Source organism: Cynocephalus volans, chromosome 11 (genome assembly GCF_027409185.1).
Source record: "Cynocephalus volans isolate mCynVol1 chromosome 11, mCynVol1.pri, whole genome shotgun sequence".
Taxonomy (NCBI): Eukaryota; Metazoa; Chordata; class Mammalia; order Dermoptera; family Cynocephalidae; genus Cynocephalus; species Cynocephalus volans.
This window is the reverse complement of record NC_084470.1, coordinates 17,605,432-17,627,534: the sequence shown is the minus strand read 5'-3', so window position 1 is coordinate 17,627,534 and position 22,103 is coordinate 17,605,432. Positions and strand designations below refer to the sequence as shown.

Below are 22,103 nucleotides of genomic sequence, written 5' to 3'. Positions count from 1 at the left end.
ATATAAGCTTCAGTTTCCCCTTCTAATATCCAGAGTTAATATCAGTTTCCTACCTTGGAAGCAAAAAAAAAAAAAAAATTATTAAGCCTATTATTTTTTTAGGAACTGTGCTAGCTTCAATAATTGGAAGCTGGGCTTTATGTAGTAGTAATAGGTTTTAAGCAGCAGTAAGGACATGAAATGAAATAACCCTAAGTTTGAATCTTAGCTTTGTCACACACTAAGGTTGACTGCTTGGGTAAATTTCTTAGTCATTTTCTCATCTCTAAAAAAGGAATAAACATGGTATCTCATAGGGCTATTGTGAGGATTACATGATAAAGCAAGTGACTTTGCCTAGCATAGTGTCTGTTTTAGGCACATGGTAGGTACATAGCAAATCCTTAACGAAGCTTCCTGGGCCTGCCATAATATAATTCCTTGAATGATGCTGGCTTTTGCCTTAGAGGCATTCATAATTCCATCAACTGTAGATTCTCAGCCAAGCATGGAAAGTACTTCAGAAAGTTCATGGAAAAATAGAATTGAAAGATAATATGAATCTTTCTTTCTTTCTTTTTTTTTTTTTTTTTTGTGACCAGTAAGTCGACCGCACCATGCTCAGCCAGTGAGCGCACTGGCCACCCTATATAGGATCCGAACCCACGGCCTCAGCGCTCCCAGCACCGCTGCGCTCCCAGCGCCGCACTCTCCCGAGTGAGCCACAAGGTCGGCCCTAATACGAATCTTTCCGTGAACTTTTTGAAGTATCCTCATATGCCAATATCTGAACCTGTGATTTCTCTCTTACTGAAATGGATTGCTACGGCAACAATATACCACTTAAGCAAAATTAACTTCTTTTTATATGTCTAAAACAGCTCATTTTCCCTATATGTAGGTGAAAAATTCACTGTTTGTTGAATCCCATTCCCAATGATAGGAAACTGCAATAAAGGATCAAAAATGGATGTTTCTATAATTGCTGTCTGCCACAAACCAGTTATCTCTGTGGTAACTTTTTCCAATATCTCCTGCTTAAAATTCAAAAGATCAGAAGGCTCATGAGGCCCAGCTTTCACAATCCGTGGTGGTTCTTCCGAAAATCGAGTTCAAGTATAACTTCTGGCCTTCTGCTTCTCAAGAGATTTCTGTCCTCAGTGGCCTCGCACGCATTTGGATTGCTGGTTGCACCATCTGTGTGTCCCCAACATTGTCTTCCCCACTTTATCGCATGTTTTTTCAGCTTGATGAATAAGGAAAGTGAATCTCATATAGGTTAAATGACTTATTATAGACCACCCACGTTGTCAGCTGGGGTTTGACCCAGGTATCCTGACTCCATTGCAATAATGTATACCACATTCCAGTTGTTTTATTGAATTAGAATTGTGAAACCTGATACACAAATGTGAGTGTTACTAGCATTATGAAATGCTACCCAGAGATAGAAGATAACCCCCATGGCAAAGGTTGTAATTGATTTAAGAATAGATCTGATACATAAATAAACAATAAAAGATAGTAAGTGTAATGCTTCATACAGCCAAAAAAAGCTTTTGAAAATCATAATTATTTTTAGCCACATAGATTATTTTTGAATATTTTACTGATGTCATTTGGGTCTGGACTTAGCCTATGTTTATATTTAGCATGATGTAAGTTTTAGAGTAATTTGTTATGCAGCAATAGATAAGTAATGCTCTGCTCATTAGAAGGGTCCCATGTCCCTTATGAACGGGCTTACACTAGCATCCCATCATGCTCATTCACTGGCTGGGAGGAGCTACAATCAGTGGGACCTCAGCAAAAATGAGATGGTGGATCCAGAGGGGCCACAGCTGGGACTGTCAGTCAGTTATATCTCCTACCAGCAGGAGATCTGAATGGTGCGTTTACATGGCCACCATAGGATTATGAAAAATTACAGCATTTTTTTTTTCCTGAATGGTAAGGGGATCGCAACCCTCTCTGCGCCACACTCAGCCAGTGAGCACACCGGCCATCCCTATATAGGATCCGAACCTGCGGCCTCGGTGCTACCAGCGCCACACTCTCGAGTGAGCCACCGGGCCGGCCCACACCATATTTTTTTTTTTTTTAAACAAGATAATAACATCCTTTTTAAAGAAAAATATTTTTAAAAACTTCTTTTATTTCGGCTTAATCACTTGAGAGAATTGTGTGAAAATGCAAATACAAGCAAAATTACAGAGAAAATTAGCAGGGCTGAGAAAACTTCAAATCTTGGATTAGCTCTGGTTCTTAGCTTGATTTCATGTGTGCTAAGAACTGATATTGCTCTGCCATCCAAGAAAATAATTTGTTCCTGGATGGGTTGTTTTGTCTCTTTCATTCAGAAGGAATTTCTGAAACCTAAGGATAATGTGAAACTAAGGCACTGTGAACTACGGTTAATCATCTAATCCAGAATTTTTAAGAGTACTCTGGTGAAACAATTTGAGTGTTGTCAATTCCATAAATTATTTTACTCTAATAGGTAAGTTTTTGTGATAGGGTTAGGGTTAGGGTTAACCCTAACTATCTAATGTGAACAAAAAAATATCAGAGAAAGACATTTCTCTCTCTTTCCAAAAATACAGACTGAGTTGGGAGGGAGTAGGAAATAACTGCAGAACTAAATATGGCTGTAGGGAGATGCTAGAAGTTTTCCTCTTTGACCACAGTTCCCAGATTCAGTTCCTTGGCTTTATAAAGTTTCCTACACAAACCACTTCAAAGTTCATGCAATCCAGACATATTTTTTCCCCAGGTCAGTTCAATATCAATTGAGCCCAGTATGTGTTTATGTTAGAATCCTTTAAAGTCTATGTTCCAGACATACCAGATGTCACTTTTTTCTTTATGGCCTGCAAAATAGTCACAATTATCTTAGAAGATCACCAACTTAAATTTCACAGAAACTGGGATAAAGATATTGCCTTAAAGGGCTTACATCTCCAGGAGAGTATAGTCTACTAGGTACAGCTGATTCTAATTACTGATCTAAGTAAAGCTGTGTTTTCTAGAAATTTCCATGTAAATTAATATTTTTAGTATTCTATTTTTTAAATGTTGAATTCATTTAAAAATTATCTTGGTATACTAACCTTAGATATTAAAAGAGAGAATGCAGTGACCAAAACAAATAAAATCTAGAATGTCTTTGAATTCAAGTATGTGATAATGAACTGTTTTTACTCACAACACTTTGGACACCAAACATGTGCATTTTTCTCTTACATCAACCAAATCTCCAATTCTCCAGAAACCAACTAGGTATCCAACAATTCACTTCTGACAGTGACTATTCAGCAGACACTACAGGTCAAAGGCTCTGTCCCACAAGACTGCACCCCTCTTCCCACCACAAATGGGGTACTCAGGCTAGCAGACTACAAAATCAGGGGTTCCCATGACCTCCTCAGGTTCAATAATTGCTAAAATAAGTCATAGAACTCAGAAAAGCACTTTACTTAACACTACTGGTTTGACATAAAGGATACAACTCAGAGACAGCCAAATGGAAGAGATATGTAGAGCAAGGTATAGGGGAAGAAGTGTGGAGTTTCTGTGCCCTCCCAGGCATTCTACCCTTCCAGCACTTCTGTGTGTTTACCAACCTGGAAGCTCTCTGAACCCTGTCCTTTAGGGGTTTTTCTGGAGATTACAATATAGGCATTGTGAGAAATGCCCTCACCCCTCCAATACTAAAGGATGGACACAGAGAAATGAAGTACAGTGAAGTGAGACTTTAATTACAGCCTTGCAAAGTTAGGGTGTCTGAAGCGCAGGCACGCAGAAAAGGGCTATAACAAGCAATTTATTCCCTAGTATGCAAGTCCCTCCCCCCACTTTTTCATTGGCTGAGAGTACTATGGGGTACACAATCTTCTCAGATGACGCCTAAGATTTATTATCCCAACTTATTACCAACTTGTAAGAAATTTGTCTGAGGGCTCAGGACAAGCCTGCAAAAAAGGCCAGCTCAAGCCCTGTGAAAGGAGAAACACCAGGGAATGAAGGAAACAATGGGGGCTAGTAACTAATTACCATCTCAAGGAGAGCTCTATCTGTTCAGTAACCCTCCAGGGATGGGGTGGACCAGTTAAGACAACTTTGGGGCTGTGCCTGGATCACTTAAAACACCCTCAGATAAGTCATTTCTGAAAATGAATCACTTAGATTATTTTCTTACAGGCATGATAGATTAAATCATTGGCCATTGGTGATTAAATCTATATCTAGCCCCTCTCCCGTCCCTGGAGGTCAGGGATGGAGATGGGGCTGAAAGTCCCAACCCTCTCATCATGGCTTGATCTTTCTGGTGACCAGCCCCCTTCATGAAAGCCATCTAGGTGCCCCCAGCCACCAGTCATCTTATTATAGCATACAAAAGACACTCATCACTCTGAAAGTTCTAAGGGCTTTAGGAACTGTGCACAATGAACCAGAGACAAAGGCTAAATATTTATTTTTTATTATACACACTGATACTACAGAATAAAGCAAAAGTTATTCAGCTACTTTTCTATGGAAATAGGTAGCAGTCATATATTTGCTTTGATCAATTATATATAAATTGATACACATATGAAACAAAGCCATGAAGTTTCAGGCCTAGGTCCCATGCATTTGCTTGTGGCCACTCTGCCACATATGATTAAGATTTTCCAATGATTGTGTCTAGTGTTTCCCAACAATTGCATTGTTTCATAGTGAGGTCTAAAGATCTGGAACCAAAAAGCAAGGAAAGCATTAGAAACTGGCTGCAAAATAACCACTAATTTCTAGAGGATTAGCTGTCTTTTCTAACTAAACACCACACTATAAAATTTTATAATCCAGAGTAGAAGAGTTGAGAAAAAAAAATTCAACACAAAACCCTTTAATATCAACTAGGATAACAGATGCTATTAGACAGTTTCATTGTTCCTAATCTCTTTGCCTCCAGCTTTCTTTCCTCATATTTGGAACTTTCATTTTCCTCCTCTTGAAATATCATTTTTTTCTAGTTCTCTTTCTTCATAAATAATCCAATATTATGGCAAAATTTCTTATCTCATTAATACACATTAATTAATATAAAGATAACATAACTTCATTTTTCATTTTAATGGGCATTTGAATAACTAGATTTTCCAAAAATAAGTGCCCCATGACACACAAATCAAAAATGCATAACATTTATTTTACAGTGATTTCACAATTTTATACCTTCCTCCTTTCTGACTTTTCTTAATGGTGTTACCTTGAGAGGAAGTTCCACTTTGAAAGTTTCACTAACAACAACTTTCTCTTGTCCATCTCAAACATCCCTATATATAAACTAAAGATCCAAAATTAAAGGGCAGAGAACAAATGGAAGCTAAAAAAAAAACCTGAAAAGAGAAAAATCTGACAGTGGAATCTGTCATTGTTTCATCCACTCAGCAAATACATACAGAGTCCCTGTGAATCAGACACTAATGGTAGGTACAAGTCCTTACCACATAATCGTAAAAAACCAATGAGGCTAATAACATTCTATATTTATATATTTAAATATATATATATTTATTTAATATATATATATATTTAAATATATAAAAGTGTGTGTGTGTGTGTGTATAGACAGTTTTTGGATTGTTTTGTGCCTTCTTCCTTGTTAATAAAGACTCAGTAGGAAGAATGGAATAAATTCTAACAACTACAAATGTTAGGAATAAGGGTACCATTGGATAAAATAAAAAGAAAACTAAGATGTTAAGAACAATTCAAAGTTATTAAAGCTCTAAAAGTAACACAAAAATGTGTGCAGAGCTTTATAAACACTTCTTATTTGAGTCTTAACAGTATTCCTGATTATAACAGCCAACAGTTGGGCTATTAACTTACTTATTCACCTTTACCAAAAAATTTCAACTCATCTACTGAAGGATTTTCATACAAGTATATATCTTCAATTTTATAGCTAAAGTCAATGGGAAAATAACATTCAATTATGAAAATAAACTTAACAAACTCAAAGCAAATCTCATTAGATGTCATATTATAGGACATTATATTAATACTTGAGTCTTACTTTAAATATTTAATATATGCTACTTTTAAGATCCATAGCAATAACCTTGAATTAAGTTATAATATCCTTGATACATTTTGTAAAATACTTTTTGTAATTAAGCTCCTTGGAATGAAATTCAAGTATATCTGATGCTGGACACTACAGCAATGTATTAATATAATTCACAACCAACAGTATGGGAAAGGTTTTCAATTCACCAATCATCCAGAATCCAAATAGAAGCCACAATACATTAGCACTACACATCCACCACACTGAATACAAGGAAACAAATGAAAAATACTGTGATGGTTAATTTTATATGTTAACTCGACTAGGCTAAGCAATGCCCAGATAGCTGATAAAACATTATTTCCAAGTGGTCTGTGAGGGTGTTTCTGGAAGAGATTAGCCTTTGAATCAGTAGACTGAATAAAGAAGACTGTCCTCACTAACACAGGTGGGCATCATCCAATCTGTTGAGGGCCTGAATAAAACAAAAGGCAAAGGAAGAGAGAATCTGTTTCTGTTTGAGTTGGGATATCCACCTTTTCCTGCCCCTGGATATTGGCACTCCCGGTTCTTGGGCCTTCGAACTAGCATTGGGACTTTATACCATCACCCTGACCCCAAGTTCTCAGGCCTTTGACTTGAACTGGAACTTACACCATTGGTTCCCCTGATTCTCAGCCTTCAGATGAAATTGCAACACCAGCTGCCCTGTGTAAGAAAATAATCTAAGTGATTCATTTTCAGAAATAATTCAGGCCCAGCCCATTCCTGGGGGGTCACTGAATAGATAAAGTTCCCCTTGAGATGGTAATGAGTTACCAGCCCTTAATTGTTTACTTCAAATGGATAAAGTTCTCCTTGAGATGGTAATGAGTTAATAGCCCTTTACTGTTCTCTTCATTTCCTAATGTTTTTCCTTTCACAGGGTTTGGGGGGAAGGGGGGGGGGTTCAGGGGCTTGTCCTGAGCCCTCAGACAAAGAAATTTCTTACAAGGGAGTAATAAATCAGGGTAATCTTAGAGGTCATCCGGGAAGATTGTGCACCCTGACCAATGAGGAGGCGGGGGCAGGGACTTGCACACTAGGGAATAAATTGCTTGCTACATAGTTCTTTTCTGTGTGTCTGCCCGTCAAACACCCGAACCTTGCAAGACCGTAATTAAAGTCTTACTTTGCTGTACCTCATGTCTCTATGTCCATCCTTTGGCCTTGGACAGGTGAGGGCATTTCTCACACCCTGGTTCTCCAGACTGCAGATGGCAGATCATGGGACTTCTTGGTCTCCACAATTGCATAAGCCAATTCCTTTAATAAATCCCTCTTCCTACACACACATACACACACAGTCATATGCCACATAATAACATGTTGGTCAAGGGTGGCCCACATCACATATAAGATGGCAGTTCCATAGGTTACAACGGAGTTGAAAAATTCCTATCACTTGATGACGTCGTAGCAGTTGTAATGTCACAGCACAATGCATTACTCAGGTGTGTGTGGTGATGCTGGCATAAACAAACCTACCAAGCTTCCAGTCATATAAAAGCTTATAGAATAAGGACACAAAGAAAGAAAATATTTTATATGGCTGTACAATGTGTTTGTGTTTGACTCTACAAAAGAGTCAAAAAGTTAAAAATATAAAAAATTTATAAAGTAAAAAAGGTACAGCATTCTAAGGTTAATGTATTATTAAAGAAAAACACTTTTTAAAAACTTAATGTAACCTAAGTGTGCAGTGTTTATAAAGTTTACAGCACTGGACAGTAATGTTCCAGGCCTTCACATTCACTCACCACTGACTCACTCAGAGCAACTTCCAGTGCTCCAAGCTCCATTCATGGTAAGTGCTCTATACAGGTGTATCATTTTTAATCTTTTATACCATACTTTTACTGTATCTTTTCTATATTTAGATATGTTTAGATACACAAATACCACTGTGTTAAAACTGCCATAGTATTCAGTACAGTAACATTCTATACAGGTTTGTAACCTAGGAACAATACCAGACAGCCAAGGTGGGTAGTAGGCTATACTATTTAGGTTTATGTTAAGTTCACTCTATGGTATTCACACAATGACAAAATTGCCTAACAAAACATTTCTCAGAACATATTCCTGTCTTTAAGTGATGTATGACTCTGTGTGCGTGTGTGTATGTTCAGGTTACATATATATATAGTTGGCCCTCGGTACCCATGGGTTCCACATCCATTAATTCAACCAACCACAGATCAAAAATATTCAGAAAAAACTGCATCTGTATGAACACATACAGACTTTTTTCTTGGCATTATTCTCAAAATAACACAGTATAACAACTATTTCTGTATGTTTACATTGTATTAAGTATTATAAGTAATTTAAGGATGTGTATAGGTTATGAGCAAATCCTATGGCATTTTATATAAGGGATTTCAGCATCTGCAGATTTTGGTATGTGCAAAACGTTGGAATCAATCCCCCAAGGATACCAAGGGACAATTGTATTTATATATACATGAATATATATATATCTATATATATGTATGAATATATATAGATATACACACGAATATATATGTATACATACATGAAAATATATAGATATATATTCAAAAAGTTTATAGAAAGATTTGTATTAACCTCTAATTCTATTTTTCCACAAACTTTTTGAAGTATTCCTGTATACATAAAACCAATATGAGAGCTATCTTATTGCTTCTGTTTCTCTGGATAACCGTGACTAATACATGTCAGGTATTGGTGTTGAATATGGAGCAACAGGAGTCCTCACATACTGCTGTTGAGAGTGTGAACTGGTATAACCACTTAGGAAAAAGTCATCTGGAAGTTATCTACTGAAGCTGAGCCTAACCAAACAATTGCAGCCTTAGGCATATGCCCCACAGAAATGCATGCATGTGTTCAACAAAGGACATGGACTAGAACGTTTATGTCATCACTAATCATAACATCTACAAACCCAAAACTATTCAAATGCCCAACAACCTTAGAATGAATAAATAAAACATGGCTTACTCACACAACAGAATATTATATAGCAATGAGAAAGGATGAACTACCAGTACGCACAACAATACTGGTGAATCTCACAAACGTAGTACTGAACAAGAGAAGCCAGTCACAAAAGAATATTATATGATTACATTTAGAGCACAAAAACAGGCAAAAATAATCTGTGCTTTTAGAAACAGAGATAGCAGTTACCCTTGAAAGGGAGCACAGGCTTGCTTCTGAGGGGCTGCTAATATTCTGCTTCTAGATACAAGTGCTGGTTTATAAAACTTCACTGAGCTGTGACCTTATATGTGTACTTTTATATATATACATATATATTTCAACTAAAACTTGAAGTATACATAAATATAAAACATCAATATTTTAATTATAAAAGTAATACCCTATTATGGATATATTACAAAATACAGAAAAGAATATATAGTAACATTCAATCATAACCTCACTTCCTAAAGATATTTTGTAGAAGTAATTTGACATATTTCCTCACTTCTCACTATAAATAAATGTCACGTAAGAACATAAAATACAATTTTATTTAAATTGGGGCCATTAGAATACATCAAAACACCCCTATATAAAATAATTATTGTGTATCAAGCATTTTCTAACTTTAAAATGCTTCTCTTCATAAGAAAACCTTGACTAAAAAATTAGCTATTGTATACATACATATACAATTTAAAAATCACCTAGTAACAGACTTCTATATAGATGCTACTTCCTAGCTATTTATAAATATCTGGGCATTAATAAACATCTCTGTCTTTGTCACATTAATCATATGTTCAGATTTATTTCCTTAGCATAGATACCTAGAGGTGCAGTTACAGGAGCAATATTTTTTCATTAAAGTTAGTAAAAGGTAAAATATTGCTAGAGCATGAAAAAAGAGGATTGCAAAAGGAACAAAGTGGATAATTTTTCTCCTTTCTTCACTAGTCTTTTATTTTAGAAAGTGCTCCTTAGCCAGTGGAGCCCCTCAATAAAGCAAAAAATCCGTCGTCTAAAAGTCTCAGACATGTGAAGCTTGTTGACATCTCTGTATTAAAAACACAGCAGGTACTAAAAAAAAAAAATGTTTCCTGAATTGAATGAATAATCTTGGTGGGAAAATCAGGCTGATTCCACCTGTTGCTCAATCCCTACTTACAAGAGCCCTTAGAGCAGTAGTTCTCAAATCATGGTCCAGGACTAGCAACATCAGCCTCCTCTGGGAACTTGTTAGAAATATCAATTTTCAGATCCTACCCCAGACCTACTGAATCAAAAATTCTGGAGTGAGGCCTGGCAATCTTTATAACAAACCTTCCAGGTGATTCCGATGCTTACTTGCTAAAATTTAAGAACTACTGGCCTAGAGTATTCCAAACCTCCAGACATACTAAGAAAACATCACCTTTATTGATCAGGGAGTGAAAAAAAGATGTCACTTTTTTTTTTTCAAATTATTACTTTAATGATTACTTTGCCCATTTGGAAGACAGAGGACCTTACTGACAGGTAAATGTTTTCATTTTCTCCTCCACTTCCTTTAGACTTGTGATTTACATGTTAGCAATATCAGCATGCTGTTTTTCATACTTTAATGGGTCCCAAACAGCCTCATTAAAGAGAATGTAAAGAATGTCACTGAAGAATGGGATAATATGAATTCCTAGCTTATTCTACAAAATGCATAAAATATTTGATTTAGTTTCAGAGACAGAAAATGAAATAAGTAATTTGCATTACCAATAAATCCTCCTTGCAATTTCCTTTTACTCTAAAATATAGCCTGTAAATAAATGTATAAGGCTTGTCTTTTTTTGATAATTTTATCATCTTCCAGATATTTTCTACATATTTAATACAATGATAAAGGAAAAGTTCAAATATCAAAGAAACAATGAAGGAAGTAAAGAGGAAGAGAACTAATATTTTATTGAGCACTTACAATGTGCCACGTATTATGTATAAAGCTTTACACATGGGAGTTAAATGAGAAAATATACTCCCTATCAGGTAGGTATTATTATATTTATAACACAAATGTGAAAATAAGACCAAGAGAGATTTAGTAACTTTTCTATATCACCAATTGTAAACCTATTAAGTAGCAAAGCTCAAATCTGAAGCTCTGCTTTTGACAGTTTCAAAACCTGTGCCTTTTCAAATATATCAAACTTGCTTTATAGCATGAAGCAAAATACAATGCCTTTTCATTAGAGAGAATAAAAAAATACTCAAAAAAGATATAGTTAGTAAGATTTTTAGCAACTTTTAAAATACTTTTTCTATTCAGTACTTTATTGTTTTGTTTGTTTGTTTATTTATTTGTTTGTTTTTTGGCAGCTGTTTAGTACATGGAACCAAACTCTTGACCTTGATGTTACAAGGCTGAGCTCTAACCAACTGAGCTAACTGGTGGCCTTGTCTTTTTTTAAAGACACATTTAGCTTTACAAAAGAATATTTTAGCTACAATTTTTTTTTTTTATGTGTGTGACCGGTAAGGGGATCGCAGCCCTTGGCTTGGTGTCGTCCGCACCGTGCTCAGCCAGAGAGCGCACCGTGCTCAGCCAGAGGGCGCACCGTGCTCAGCCAGTGAGCGCACTGGCCATCACTATATAGGATCCGAACCCGCGGCGGGAGCCACGGGGTCTACCGAGCGAGCCACGGGGTCGGCCCCTTAGCTACAATTTTTAATTACTATGCAATTTATTAAGAAGAGGAGGAGAAACCGGGTTAAATGTGAGAATGCAAAATTTAATCTCTCCAGAATAATAAATATCTGCAAATGAATTACATTGCTAGATTTAATAAAAACATCATATTAGAAAAAGAGCTGTTAAACAGCATTATGGCATGTTTATCGATATTTTCCTTTCGGATTTTGCAGTTCATGCAAATTTTATGTTGGTCATAAACAAGACAAATTTAAATAAGAAAGTTCAACAAAGAAAACATTTCAGACAGATCTTAAAACCAAATTCCAATTGGCAATCAAAATTATCTTCCCTTCGTGCTATGGGTTTTAAATTAGCCAGCACCAATAGTTATTGCCAACAATAAGCAAGATGGCTAGCTAAAATTAAAAGTGCAGTTCACAGATGTGGAAAGGTTTTCTTTGATGTGAAGACAAAGGTCCATATTGGGAACTGGAAATAAAAACAACAATTAAATCAAGTCCATTTTCAGGGCCGGCCTGTGGCTCACTCGGTTGAGCGTGGTGCTGACAACACCAAGTCAAGGGTTGAGATCCCCTTACAGGTCATCTTTAAAAAAAATAGATAAATAAATAAATAAAAATAAATAAATCAAGTCCATTTTCAAAATCCAATGCAAATAAGAAATTCCATAAAAAAAGACATTTTAATTTCAACAGTATTCTACTCTGCCAACTGAGTCACAAGCTGATTCACTGAAAATGAATTTTGAAATAATACAGAAAAAGACTGCAGGGCTGAGCCCGTGGCGCACTCGGTAGCGTGCTGCGCTAGCAGCGCGGCGACGCTCCCGCCGCCGCGGGTTCAGATCCTATATAAGGATGATCGGTGCACTCCCTGGCTGAGCGCCGGTCACCGGAAAAAAAAAAAAAAAAAACAAGAAAAAAAAAAAAAAAAAAGAAAAAGACTGCAGATAACCTCTACTCCAAAAAGAATAATATCAGTTTATCACCATTTCATGAGAAACAGTACTGGTTATCTCAAGAACTGTAAAAAACAGGTATCATCATGTTATGCTCTTTGTAAGAAAGCAAGTTAGATAAACTACTAGAATAGAGAATAAAAATTTATATTAAAAAAAATGAAAAAACCCATATTATTTTGACTGGGCATAACATAATGCATTATCAAAACTATTTATACATCTATAATACCCAATCAAAAAACAGAGCAAAGTTACGTAATTCTACCTAAACACAATATATGTTGCGAAGGCAGTTAACAGGAAGATGATAGATGTGGTAACTATAATCTCTTTTAAAGTACTTTTGGGGCTGGCCGGTTGGCCCAGTTGGTTAGAGCTCAGCCCTGTAACAACATCAAGGGTTTGGATCCCCTTACAGGCCAGCCACCAAAACAGTACTTTAATTTCTTCCTTTATTTTTTGTTTTAAATCAGGAACTCCTCAGATTTTCATTTCTAAATGATAATTATTATTTAATTCTAGTATTTAATTATTTAATATGGTAACAAACTAACCACTATTATTTAAATAAAATTTATCTTGAAGATAATATAGGAAAAATAAAAGTGAGAAAAAGGAGCCAATGACACAGGTCCTTCAGGAAAAGCAACCTACTGGAATGAACAGGTCAATAAATAAAACTATTTGTAGAATGGGACAGTTATCTATTTTCAGATCATTAAGATATTTTTAAATAACCTGAAACCAAACCGGGACTCAAAAGGTAAAGCCAGAACCATTCACTGTGTTTATGAAAATACAATCTCTTACTAAACCTAGCACAGTAAGAAAGGCCAGACTTACCCTAAGATGACCTCATATTCAGAAGCCTGCAAAGAATTTTTATAGAAATAGCGTTCAAATGTCACTTACACCTACTAGTCAAAGTAATATATAATAAAACAGAAGCTTATTAGCTATTGTAGGGCTTAAATTTGTGAAGTAAAATCCAGAAAAAAGAATATGGGCAAAAATTAGTAGCCTGTTTAATTAAAGAAGGAACTTTAAAATATATGCCACTGCATTTTTAAAATTTTGAATACTGAAGTACTGTTAGTACTTTCTAATACCAATTCCCTACCCCTTTCACCTTTCAAACTCCTTTTATATTATCCCACTCTCACCAAAAAATGTGAAGTTCTTACATTTTCATTTCAGCCAAAATGCATTATTATGGTCCCTATAGAGAGCCATTCCAGCAACACTTTTGGTAAAACTATGAATTCTTTCTGTTCCTATTGCTTTACCCAAAAGTTGCTTCCTCTACTCCTGTTTCTAGGCTGTGAAGATCTGTTCAAAATATTATAAAACCTGAAATTGGTTCCACTATAAATGTATGTACTTGAACTTCAGCTGGTTCCCTTCTGCTACTCAGGGATCCCCAGAATCATCTCTTAAGATTACAAAGGATTAAAAATAATACAAAACAGGCTCTAATCAATAACACTCTCCAAATGGAGAATTTATATATTTTTCTCACACCTATGTGGGGTTTATGCAGGGTACTCCAGGTTGGTTCGATATGCAAAAATCAATGAATGTAATTCACCATATCAATGAGCTAAAAATACCCCACCACATAATCAAAGGTGCAAAAAAAGCATTTGACATAATCTAACAACCATTCGTGGTCAACACACTCAGAAAACTAAGAATAAAAGGGAAACTTAACCTGATAAAAAGCAGCTATGAAAAACTTTAGCTAATATCAGACCTAATAATAAAACACTTGATGCTTTCCTCTTAATGTGGGGAATAAGGCAAGAATTTCTGCTCTCACCATTTCTATTCAATTTTGTACTAAAGTCCTAACCAATACATTAGAAAAGAAAAAAATATAGGGCCAAGCCCGTGGCGCACTTGGGAGAGTGCGGCGCTGGGAGCGCAGCAAAGCTCCCACCGCAGGTTCGGATCCTATATAGGAATGGCCGGTGCCCTCACTGGCTGAGTACTGGTCACGAAAAAGACAAAAAAAAAAAGAAAAGAAAAAAATATAAATTGGAAAGGAAGAAATAAAACTATCTTTATTCACACATGACATGATAATATATGTAGAAAATCCTAAGAAATCTATAAAAGAGCTACTAGAACTAATATATGAGTTTCAAGGTAGCAGGTTACAAAATCAAAACATAAAAAACAATTGTATGTCTAAATGCTAGCAAAGAACAATTGGAAATTGAAATTAAAAATACTACTTACAATAAAAAAAAACTCCTGGAACCAATAAGTAATTATGGTAAGGTTGCAGGACACAAGGTTAACATATAAAAGTCAATTATTTTCTTATATGCCAGCAATGAACAATTGGAATTTGAAATTAAAAAGACATTTGTATTAAAACCAAAACATGAAATACTTAGGTATAAATCCAATAAATATGTATAAGATCTATATGAAAAAAACTAAAACTCTGATGAAAGAAATCAAAGAAGATCTAATTAATGCAGAGATAGTCCATGTTCATGGATCAGATCAATATTGTTAAGATGTCAGTTATTCCCAACTTGATGTACAGAATCAATGCAATACCAATCAAAATCCTGCAATTTACTCTGTCAACAAACTGATTCTAAAATTTATACGGAAAGGCAAAAGACTCAGAACAGCCAACACAATGTTAAAGAAGAAAAGTTGGAGGACTTATACTACCCAACTTCAAGACTTATTATAAAGCCACAGTGTAAATCAAGAAGGTGTAGTATTGGTAAAAGAATAGAAAAATAGATTATGAAATAGAATAGACAGCCCAGAAATAGAATCATACAAATAAAGTCAACTAATCTTTGACAAAAGGAGTAATGGCAATTCAACGGAGAAAGAGTCTTTTCAATAAATGAGGCTGAATGAGCTCGATATCTACGTGCAAAAAAAATGAATATAGACACAGACCTTATACCTATAACAAAAATTAACTCAAAATGGAATTATTATTTAATTCTAGTATTTAATTATTTAATATGGTAAACATAAAACACAAAACTATAAAACTTCTCAAAGATAATGAAGGATAAAATCTAGTTGACCTTGCTTTTGGCAATGACATTGAAGAAAAAAACTAGTAAGCTGGACTTTATAAAATTAAAAAATTTCTCTGTGAAAGATCCTGATTCTCTACTACCAGATAACCAATGTCAATAGTTTTTATGTATCCTTACAAAAAACATGAGTTTTTGTGTTTGTATATCTGTGTGTAATTATTCCTCACTACTTCTTAAATGGTTGGATATTTAGCAGTGTTTTGCACTTTACTTTTGTTAACTTAATAACATGTCTTGTAGATCACTCCATATTTGATCATAGCTTTCTCATTCCCAACTGCATAGCATTCTATTATATGTACTGAATACAATTTATTTAACCAGATCCTACTGATGAACGTACATTGTTTCCAATATTTTGCTATTGCATACAATACTATAAAAATTAGTCTTTTTTTCCCAGATTTACAAGCACAGCAGTGGAATAAATTCCTAAAACTGGGGCTGCTAAGTCATAGGATATATTAATGTTAAATTAATAAATTCTGTGAAATTGCTTCCCATAGAGGTTGTACTAATTTATGCTCTCACCAGCAGTATAGGAAAGCATATGTTACTCTACACCCTTGACAACGGTGTTTTACCAAACTTAATACTTCCTAATCTTATGCAGTGAAATATGGTACCTCAGTGTAATTTTAAATTACTTGTCTTATGAATGAAGTTCAGTACCTTTGCATATGTGTAAGAACCACTAATATTTCCTTTTCTGTGAATTGTCTTTTCTTAAGTTTTGCCCATTTTAAAAAAATTGGATTACTGGTTTGATTGTTCATCACTGTATAACACCCATCTTTGGCACGTTAATGCCTTGAGGTTTGAAGTATGTTTTATTTGATAAAAAATATTCTGACTCTTGTTTCTGGTACATCTTTGGCCATTTCTTATTTTCAACCTTTCTTAGATTTAAGAATTTTGAATATTTTTTAGTTACTTCAAAAAAACTTCTTCAGTGTTATAACTGTATTCAGAGTTTTCAGTCTCTTTTCTTCCTATCACAGCTTTCTCTCATCTTTTCCATTAGCTCTTCGTCCAACAGAGAGGAATCCGTTTGATTACTCAGCTCTTTTGAGTTGCTGAATTCCTTTCAATAGGTTGTAATTTCAATAGCCATAGGCTATTGCAGTCTCTCAGATGACACAGAACTGGTAGCCAATATAAGATATGCATATTTAAAATCTGATGTGCAAGGGCCAACCCCGTGGCGCACTCGGGAGAGTGCAGCGCTAGGAGCACAGCGAGGCTCCCGCCGCGGGTTCGGATCCTATATAGGAATGGCCGGTGCACTCACTGGCTGAGTACCGGTCACGAAAAAGACAAAAAAATAAATAAATAAATAAATAAAATAAAATAAAATAAAATAAAATCTGATGTGCAAGAAATGAATGAGCTAGCAAAGTGGAATTCGTTGGCTGAGGATATACAGGAACAAGTGGAAGATACACAACCGACCTCATCTACCTGCAAGGACTTGAGCAACTTATCCCACATGTGCAACCCTTCCGACACCTGCCAATCAGGCAGCTTCCCAGAGAAATGCATAGAGTTCGCAAGCAGGTTCGGCCTCTTTCCACATACCCAAATATCCAAAGGTACTAGCCACCCAGTAGCATGTGCCTCTCAGCTGAGGAATCCTTGATCTTCACTTAAGATTCTGCTGGTCTTTCAACATCACAGGTAATAAAGCCCTAAGTTACAATATTTTTAACTTTCATTTTTCTTAATAATGTATATTGACATGATTTATGACAAGGATATACCAATACTAAATTGATTTTAATCCCTCTACTACTCCTCTAGTTACAGGCTGTTGTATTAGTCCATTTTGTGTTCCTTATAAAAAAAAATACTTGGAACTGGGTGATTTATAAAGAAAATGAAATTTACTGCTTACAGTTTCTGAGGTTGGGAAGTCCAAAGTCCACCTGGTGGTGGCAACAGTGACCCAGGGGTCTCACATTGCAAGATGGTGGAAGCAAAGAGAGCAGAGCAAGAGAGCAGGACAGACTCTCCTCTTCTTATAAAGCCCTCAGAACCACACCCCTGACCACCATTTTTAATCCATTCACTACTGCATGGTCCTACAATCCAATCACCTCTTCAAAGTTCCACCTTTCAATTACCATTATAGGATTTCCCACCCTCTGAACAGTCACAGTGGGGGCTAAATTTCTAATACATAAAATGTGGGGGATACAATTCAAGCTTCAATGAGTTTTGGGGGGTCAATTCAATCCACTACAGCTGTATATAATTATCTTTGGGCTTGTTCTTATCTTAACTAATTATATAACTTCCAAACCTCCAACTCTTAGATATATGTCCTAAGATAAAGAGCTCAGAAATTTTCCTCATTAAATTCCTTAACATTTTGTTTCAAAAAGTATTTAAGACAAGTTCCTTCTTTATATACTTCTCAGAAGTTTGATAAATCAACATTTTGATAAAAAGTCTGGGAACGTTACAGCAAAATAAGCTCTTGCGGTCCAACATTTACTGACTATGCATAACTGCTAGACACTAAGCTAAACTCTGAGGACAAAAAACATGAAAAAGGACCTGCCCCTAAGGACCTCATAGTCTGGTTTAAAAAAAAAAACAAAAAACATTCATATAAAGAATTAAAATATAATGTGATAAAGGCAATAACACAGTATGTACAGGGTCTAAAGGTAGCATAAAAGGGGGCACCGTAACAAGGAGGACAGAGGAATTCTTGGTCAGCCAGATTTTAAAGAGTAAGTAGGAGTTTGGTCAGTGGTCAGAGGAATTATAGGCAGAAAGAAGGACACACATTCTTTCAAAAAAGTTCCTATCTTGGGACAGATACTATGGGATAGAGACTTTGAAATTACTGTCGTAGAGATACAATGATGAACAAAACAAAGTCCCTGGTTTCATGGAGCTTACAATCAGGTAGGGAAGACCAATAACTAAACCAGTAATTAAAATACAGTGTGATAAACGCTACAATAGAGAAAAGTGCATGCTATTACAGGTTTATGGGCCAAGTGGAAATGAGACTTAAGCTTATATGTGAGAGATGAACAGGAATTAGGCAGGGGAAATGTATATATATCAGGTGTAGCATGAAGGACAGTGTCAGGAGACATGGCATTCCAGGCACAGAGAAGAGCACACAGGAAGGCTCACAGGAAGGGAGAAGAGAGAACAGGGGACTAAAAGCAGTTCAATGTGACAGAAGCACAGATGTGTCTGAGATAAGACTAAAGATGAAAAGAATAATATCACGAAGGATCTTTTAAATTAGAGCTTGAACTTTATCTTGAGGGCAATAAGAAACTATTAAAAGGTTTCTTAAACATGGAAAGACTTGGCTCAGATTTGTGTTTGAGAAAAAGTATGTAGCTGTAGTACAGTGGATGAATCAGAAAGAAATAAACCTAGAGAAAGGAAAACCGCTGCAGAAATGCAGGAAATAGTTTATAGTGTGACCGAAGAGTGTAGCAGTGGAGATAGCGAAAATGGGTGGGGAGGGCTGAGAGATTTAAGAGGTGAAATCAACAAGCCTTACAAGTGATTTGATTGGGAGTAAAGAGAGAGAAAGGAGTCAAACATGACAGCTCAGTTTCTGGTTTGGGCAAAGGGTGGGTGTTACTACAATTCAATAAGATAAGGTAAAAAACAGAGCAGATTTGGAGAGGGTGAAATGATTATTTTAACTCTGGACAGATGGAGTATGAGGTACATTAAAGTTTTTCAAATGAAGGTGTCCAACAGGCCATTGGATGTACAAAAACTTAAGACAAAGATTTAGGCTACAAATACAGATTTGAGAATCAGGCTTCCAGTCAAGATGGCAGAATAGATGGTCCCCAGCGCCACTCTCTCCCACAGATCAACCAATTTACAACTATTAAAAAGCAACGACAGCCAAGCTGGGGCCGCTAGAGCTCAGGTGAAGAGGAGGAGAGACCTATGGAGTGCACGAAGGGGGAGAAGCCGCCATGAGAGAAAGAAAGGACCGCTCTGACCATTTCGAGTCCTGGCCACTTCAAGACTGGCCCTGGTGAGCATACGGAGCAGGAGCTGGCAAAAGCCACAGTTGTGCTCTTCCTATGAAGTTGCCTGGAGGTGGCAGGGGAGAAGAGGGCCTTGGTGGCCCTCAGGCCAGCAAGACCACTAATAGGGTCCCTGTGGACCCACATAGGAGCAAGGAGCGACAACATCTGAAAAAAAGGAGCCAGTGAGTCATCGCAAGGGACTGGAGCACAGCCTGTCCATGGGAAGCGTTTGGAGCATGGGTAGTGGGGGAGACGGGCCCACTGGGGGAACACGGAACACAGCATGGACAGCTGATCTGCCCCCAATCATCACAGGACCACAGAGTGGAGACTGGTCAGGAATATAGAACTGCAGGGGGTGCAGTTTGCTGAAAAGACTCAGGCCTAGACCAGAGTTTCTACACAACCCAGGTGTACCAGACCTCACAAAACCCAGAAGTACCTATAAAGTCAACCATTAAAACCTGAGCTGCAGAAAAAGCCTTCCCTAGGGAATCAGCAGCAAAGCAGCAATTTAGTTCAACCACAAAGCTCAAGTGCTGGTCCCCATAGGAAGTTCCCCCATTTTAAAAGTAAGCAAAGGACAACAAATTAGTTCCAGTGCAGAGTTTAAGTGGTGGGAATAGAGAATAATCCAACACAGAACTGAAAGAAAAAAAATACCCACAGACCAGAGACAAAATTTGATATTAACTAGTGGTCTTACATCACCAAGAACACCTATAAAACCTAGAAGACTGGAAGTCCCCTGGGCTACCAAGCCAGGGAGGGGGAAGGCTGGGGGACTCAGCCATGCCCCCTGACACCCACAACCAGTCCCAAGAATGGGGAGCCTCGGGCCTTGGCCATGCCCCACACACAGGTAACCAGCCCCGGGATGACCACCAAGCGGCCGCAGGAAGTGCCCTGACCTCTCCTGAACCAGGGTGGTGGGGGGCTGAGGGACACCCACAACCAGCCCAGCAATGACCACCAAAGTGCCACAGGAAGCACCTCAGGCTCTCCCGAGCTGGGAAAGTGGGGGGCCAAGGGCCTCGTCCGGGCCCCTCTAACACCTGTAACCAGCCCAGCTACAACCACCAAGAGGCAGCAAAAAGCGCCCCGGGCTCCCAAGCAGGGGTGATGGGGGGTGAGGGCTTCAGTCACACACCCCTGACATCTGCACCCAGCTCAGCAATGGCCAAGCCACCACTGGAAACCCACCAGTCTCCCCTGCAGGTATGGGGGGGGGTGCTAGAGGCCTCAACCCTGCCCCTCCTCCTTCATCCTCCCACCCTAGTTCCTTCCCTTTTCCCCTCTCCTCCTCCCCCTCAACTGCTCTGCAACAACATTATAGAATTTTTTTTTTTAATTAATAAACTTTAAAAAAGAAAATCATCCATATATAAGGTAGATGATAACTAAAGCCATGAGAACAGATGAAACTGCCTGGGGAGAACATACAAGGTGAGAAGAAAACCTACAACAGAACCCTGTGGAACACTTACATTTAAAAGACAAAGGAAGAAGCAGTTGTAGACTGACAGGCAACAGCCAAAAAGTAAGATAAAAATATTAACAAGGAAAAGGAGTAAGCACAGAATGAATGCTTACTATGTGCCAGGCATTGCACTAAGTTCGTTATGTGCACTACCTTATTTAATCCTTAAACACCCTATGAGCAACAGTTATTATCTACATCATTGCAGATATGGAAATTTTGGCTTAGAGAGATCAGTTGCTCTAATTCGCAGATTTGATTGGATGTAGGAAATAGAAGCAAGATTAAACCCTAGTCCTCCAGAGCCCTTGTTCTGAACAAGTGCACTGTTCTGCCTTCTATGAAAGACTAAGAAAGTGTGATATTACAGACACAAAGGATAACAGTGATTCAAAAAGGAAGGCACTACTCCAGTAGCAACTGAGGTCATCTAGCACTAAGATCTTGGGGGGTTTTTTTGTTTTTTTTTTTGATGGTACAGGAACAGAACCCTGGACCTTGGTGTTATTAGCATCATGCTCTAATCAACTGAGCTAACAGGCCAGCCAAAGACCTTGGCTTCTAATCTAATAAGATTCTCCTGTAAAAGAAATCCAGACTCTTTGGGAAAATGTGTGGTCTGAGGACTAGACAGGAAATATACAAGATGAGCCTGTAGCATCTTGTAGTGTCAAAAAGTCAGAAAGTGCTTGCTCAAAAGCAAACAAACAAGAAAGTACAATGATTAGGGTATGTTGAAAAGACACAGAAATCAACTTGAAAGAGCTCCCAATAGCCACAGCTGGAACAATTTAAGCAACAAAATAAAAGTAGTACTGAATT

The 22,103-nt window shown here is 37.1% G+C and overlaps 1 protein-coding gene across 6 annotated transcripts in view; it reads right to left on the bottom strand.

Annotated features, from left to right (window-relative positions):
* TFDP2 (transcription factor Dp-2) overlaps positions 1 to 22,103 on the bottom strand; it is a 169,190-nt gene that overhangs the window by 88,310 nt on the left and 58,777 nt on the right. The gene's annotated exons all lie outside the window — the stretch shown is intronic.